The following is a 6,247-nucleotide window of genomic DNA, read 5'->3' as shown; positions in this document are numbered from 1 at the left end:
TAAAACAAGAAAGCATAAATGATCAGCATGTTAACCTGCGCTGTCCATGCAAGACCTCACCGCTTGCATATGAGCGCGTGTGTTTCTACGGCTGCTGCTTTTTGTCCTAAAAAGGCTTTAAGACTGACTGTTTTCATTGCACATCACAGGGATTATCTCAAACGGCGTCATCTTAGCACCAATTACGTGAATCTCGTCTCGGTCTTTGTGCTCGAATAAAATGTTTGTGCTGCTACTTGAATAGTAGGAGCCCAAGTTATTGCTGGTGTTTGTTTGTGCATTACTTACAATAGAACAACTGTTTACTAGAAGATTTATGTGACATTGCCCTGAATAATTTGGCCTTTTGACCCGTCTGTGGTTGGCTAAAACCAGAAGTGATTGTCTACTCCTGCTCATCCGACCACAGTTTCTCTCAGTATTCGGCTTTCTCCAGGTAAGCTGTTTCACATGACTCCAAACAAGGCCGCGTGCAACAACGTAGGGTTAAAGACTTAAAGAAGAAAAGTCAACCTGGCACTCTGTATAATCCATAAAAAGATCCCATTAACACTTTCCACAAAATTCAATACATACATGGTTGAAAAAGCATACATTTCTGTAAGCAATTGGACCAACACAAGAAGATAAATGATTATTTTAGTTGTATTAAACTAAAACGGACAGAATCACGTTATATAATAAAACAATCACAAAACTTGAAGTCAGCTAGCTTAATGCTAGGACAAAAATGCTATTGACGGGCTAATGCAAACCATCTAGCAGTGCGTTGTAAAGAGATCCAGTGTTCTCTCATGTTTCGCATTTAAATCCCACGTGAAAAGTGAATCCCGCAAAGTGCACTTTTTGGGCACAAACTTTTTCTTTTCAACACATAACAGAGTGCATCAGTGAGTGAGGAGCACAGGTCACTAACTCGCTACTCTCACAGTAGCACGGAGCGCTACCGCTACACCCCCCCCATTCCCAAATTGCATTGCAGCTGTTCTTAAAGGGCCAGCCTCAGTCTGTGTGGTCACTTTGTTTAATCTGCCCCCAAAGTTGAAAGTCGCAACAACATCTTCAAAATGTCCTTGCAACACTAAAACTAATTTTAGCCCCTATCCCACATAGAGGGGAATGTTGGTGACTGTTGGCAAAGCTCGCAAACGTGCATTCAGGTCAAAGAATAGTCAGGGTTTGTTCAAGGTCGCGATTGCTTTTCAAAGGACTACATCATGCGATCTTTACAGATATATGCTTCTAAATTACATTTGGCACATTCGCCCAGTATTTCTAACCAGGATGTATAACACCTCCTTTGCAGAGGTTGCACCTCTTACCGTGCTGCTGCCTCACCCCTTCATGACGTTCAATGCCAGCCGGCCACGAAATTTCCATCCCTCCATCGCCTTGACTGCTCATCCTCACGAGGTTCACGGGTGACGGAGACTATAACAGGGCCAAAAACAGGAAATTTACTGACATTAAAATACAAAACCACACCAATACATTGCTCTAAATAGCACCCGTTCCTCCTATCAAATCAATGCCTGTAAGAACCTCGAATTTATAACAATAATTCCACCCACTGGTGAATCATTTACTACTGATGTTGATTGTCTGACTCCGTGCTTTCATGTCATGGGGGTACGCCATTATTTTTTTTTTTTTAAGCCAGACTCAAAATCTTGTGTCGCTAAACGTATCGACCTTCAGCATGTTGCAGAAATCTCATGATTGGTCATGGCCGCGCCCCCATCTTCCTCCTATTCCCCGTTCCACACACACATGCGCCAGTACTCAGAGAGATGAAGGGTCACGATTGAGCCGCTTAACCAAAGATGACTTGACAACACGACACAACTTAACCCAGAAACCACGGCGAGCATGATAATTAGCCTTGACGTGGCCTGATATTATCATATTGCTGCCTCATTCGCTCATTACCGATGATCAAAAAAAAATGGCGAGCTTTACGAAAGGTAATGTTTGGGTTCACTGGAGGACAAATGTGACCCATGAAAGCTGAGGGTCATGGGAAGTTGCAGCTCTTGGCTTGAGCCAATAGGAAGGCGGCAAACAGGTCCAGAGAGGAGGATGTTTGTCAAATAGCCGTTACCGCCAAGACCGCAGCAAAGAGCGCCACTCAGCCGCCACCACGTCGTACGAGGCCATGGCGAGCCTTCGGGAGGGAAGCAAAAAAACATGCGCCCTGATGTTGGTGGCTTGATTACATTTGAAGATGGCAATCAACTCGGCCGCACTCTCGGCTTTATTGCCTTTGATGTCTGATAAGGCTACATGTTTTTCAAAATACTGTACGCTAGCAAGGAACTAGTAGGACTAAGGCCTGTGCCATTGTGGAAGAATCGTGAGCATTTTTGGCATATTTTGAAATCACAATGAAATGAAAATAAACAAAACCTTCAAGGTGTTATAACATCACAGCATTATGAATAAGGCATGCTATTAACATGAAAACAAAGGCTAAAATCAACTTGTTGTCACTGGCTACAAGTCCCCTAAGGGTATATGAAGACAGTATGATTGTAAACGACAGTCTTTGCAGGTATACGTAAATCTTTTGTGTGAGTGTGTGTGTGTGAAAGGAACAGTCCTTTTAAAATCAAACTACTCCAAACCATCATGATAGCATATGCATAAGACTAGCAAATACAAGCAGAATGTTTGTTTCAGAAGCAACTCAAAATCAGCAACATTCACATCCAACAGGTATATTGACCAGACACTTTTGTTTTTATTTAAAATTAAAAATAAAAACTTTAAGTCAATGTTAGAACAAAACTCCTTAATGAACTCCTTTAACATAGCAGTAGAGGCTAAACTGATCTTGTTTCAGCACAAAACAAACACGTATTAAGCTAGCATTAGCACTATCATCTGGGTTTTTTCCTATCATCTTATCTTCTATTTATTTGCATATTTTAGACTGCCTTGTAGTGATCTAGGTGAAAATGTATTTCATTAAGTCATTCTTAAATGGCTTTTTCAATCAATTACAGCAATAGTTTTCAAATAGGTGTACGTGAAGTTAGACTAAAAGGGTTTCTGCAGGTATCAACAAATCAAATTGAAGGCTTTTTATTAATGCTGTGATAGGAACAGTATACAGTCTTTTCAAATTAATAGCAAATTAATTAGAACATGAAGTGACTTGCTAAATTGTGGTGTAGTGATTCCTTTGGAGAAAACTGTATGCCTTCATTTTGTTGAGTTTTACACTGATGCATATTCACATTAGTGAAGCAGTTGTTGCTGAATAAAACGTGCTGACAGATCTCACTAAACAACAGTTTTGTTTTTGTCTTGTTTTTTTTTTTTAACATCCAGGCATCTCTTAGTGCAAAAGCTTGAAAATCAACTTCAATCCAAATATCTATAGTCTCCGACGCTGCTTTCTAGACGTCAAGTTTGTCTTTGAGTTTTAATGGTTCGCACGTAGGTGGCGAGCAAACATGTGGAAGTGCTCGGCGATAGATTTTCCATGTACTACTAACTGTGAGCGATTGCGGCAAGTCGCACACATGGCGCGGGGACGCATACGCGTTCCACGCATGCAAATGTTTGACTCAATACCGTGGAAACGGCCCATGTTTGGCGGCCATCATTGCCCTCGCTCTTTAATTGTGGCCCCAATGCCTCTCAGATGTTTCTGATCACTCGGGGCCCCACTCGGCCCCATCGTGTCGTCCCAGACCGCATCATATGTGTGTGTGTGTGTGTGTGTGTCTGTGTGTGTGTGTGTTGCAAACACTGTAGCTGCTTTGTTACTTGTTGGGAAATACAAAAAGGACATTTTTTTTTTCAACTGTGGTGGCGTTTAATATTGCACATTTTGTTGGTTTCGTTATTGGGCACCAAGTACAGATTTGAAAACCCTTATTAAATTACAAAGTATTGATTTGAGAGATTTTTTTATTCAATTGAATATTATGGGAAAAAATCCCCATTTCACTTTTTTTCATTTCGATTTGTTATTCATAAATTTGTATCATTTCAAAGTCCTACTTTCAGTCACTGATCATTTGATATTCATTTTATTTAACATTTATTGATATATTTATTTATCTATTACTATACAGTGTGGACCATTAATTATTGGTGTTCTAGGTTTAACCATGAATTTATTCGTCTATAAAAACCATTTGATTTTCTAACACGAAAAATTGATTTTTTATTTTTATGCATTTTATATACACCAAATACTGTATATATACGTGATACATTCGTATGGATTATTTAATAATAGTAGTAGCGATGTAGGTATAATAATTAATACTGATGCAAAAGATTTCCTGCTATTAATTTTATTTTCATCCAAAATGCATAATTGATTTTCCTTCGCGGCAAAAAGTAAAACGTTATCGTTTTCTTTGCCATGCTTCGATCTGTGCCGAGCCTTATGAAATCACCACTCTGGCAACTGCTTAATCTCCCTAATGAAAAGTGTCCAGCGGCACATCTTCTCGGCACCTGTGGAAGCGGCGAGAGGCTATATAATGTGGGCGTAGCAAAGCCGCATTCCAGTAATAGAGCCTTTTTGGTCGCTTTGATTTGTTTGCCTTGGCTGCCTTTGCGCCCCCTGGGTGAGCACATGGCAGCCCGCAGGCTTGCTGTCATGTCTTCCAAAGAGGGGGGCATTTGGGGCTACTGCGCTGCCCTCTGCCGCAGGGAAATTGATGTTAGTTTACATTGGCAAAGATGGGGAGCCTCTGAAGTAGTGGTGTCAAACTTAAGGCCGGTGGGCTGAAATAGAAACAGGAGACCACGAAACAGTGTTTGAAACGTGATCGAAATGGAGTAGGTGTTCCACAAGCGAAGACAATAGCACCCTCTTGTGGTAGTATAAGGAAAAAGCTTAAGCCTGCAAAACAAAACAGGCTTTATTCATTCAATTCAAATTAAACTTCTATTTGAATGGCAATATACGATCACAACATTTTACCCACCTAGAGCCTGTCTATTCATGTGTGTCCAACGTTTTTGTCCATTTTGTCTCAGCAAAGTGACTTGCATCCCAGCAAAACACATGAGACATAATTGGAAAGGACAGCGTGTCCTTGACTGTGCACACCAGGGCTTGGTTGAGTAACCCCAAGGAGTCAGAATCTAGAGACCAAAAAACAAATGTCCACTCGCGGACACTAACAAATAGGCTGGCTCTCAGGAGGGCATTATTTGTAAATGCTTTTTCTAAACATAAATATCAAAATATTTGAGGCCATTTACAAAGAGATTAAAAAAGTAAGGTTCAAGTCACTTTAATGTTATTCTCCGACAATAACAAAAACAGTGGGAGTTCATGTGTGCACATGCGTCCAGGTGAGCGTGAGATGATGTCTGCTTGTGTGTGTCCGTATGCCTTGGGGCAGCTCCAGATAGGCGCATCAAAGCTTTACAATGCTTATCAACCCTTGTTCTAATTATAGCAGTGAATCAGGACAGGACAGGACAGGACAAGACTGCTGTAACATGAGAGGAAGGACCTGCTTCCACCCACTACGCTGTGTATGAAAGAGCACAGCATTGCTTTGATCAGATGCCTGATGAATTGAATGTGTTTGAAGCCCTGCTTTTGTTTTCAAGACTTGCTTTCTCCTTGGCACCTTTGTTCAATAAGTGTCGTATTGGAAGCAGCAGGTGGGCTTGTTTTTAACATGTTGTTTTGTGATGTTGCTTTGTTGGCGGGCAATACAAAGGAGAATTCGTAAACGCAATTTGTCGGTAAGTTAAAGATGTAATTTTAAAAAAAAAATGTCATACAAATTTGCTTAAAAAATTGAGTCACCGTAAAGTCATTCAGTCATCAATTTGGCAGTATGTTGCTTCATGTTCCAATGCTTTTGCTCTTAATTTGAAAAGAAAAATGTTCCTGCATGGTATGACAAAGCATTAATTTTGATTTGCCAATATCTAAGGAGGCTCTGTAAAATAAATAAAATTAATTCCCCCTGCACATACTCCCATTTGAGATCAGTTGTGCTACTACTAACATTGTTGTAAATAATTTATAAAGTTGTTCAATATAAAGTGTCTGGGGGGAGGGAAGTGATGGATGGATGGATGGATGGATGGATGGATGGATGGATGGATGGATGGATTTTTTTGGGGGTGGAAGATATTATTGCAATTATTTGTTAAAATATTAAATTCCAACAAAATACATTGTGTTAATACACCTCTTTAGTTTGTTTAGAAAGGAAATATACAAATTAAAATAACCTTCCAAATAACACATTTAACT

The sequence above is a fragment of the Hippichthys cyanospilos genome, chromosome 5, assembly GCF_059441005.1.
Source record: "Hippichthys cyanospilos isolate Australia breed blue-spotted pipefish chromosome 5, RoL_Hcya_1.0, whole genome shotgun sequence".
NCBI classification, from domain to species: domain Eukaryota; kingdom Metazoa; phylum Chordata; class Actinopteri; order Syngnathiformes; family Syngnathidae; genus Hippichthys; species Hippichthys cyanospilos.
Note: the sequence above shows the minus strand (reverse complement) of the source record.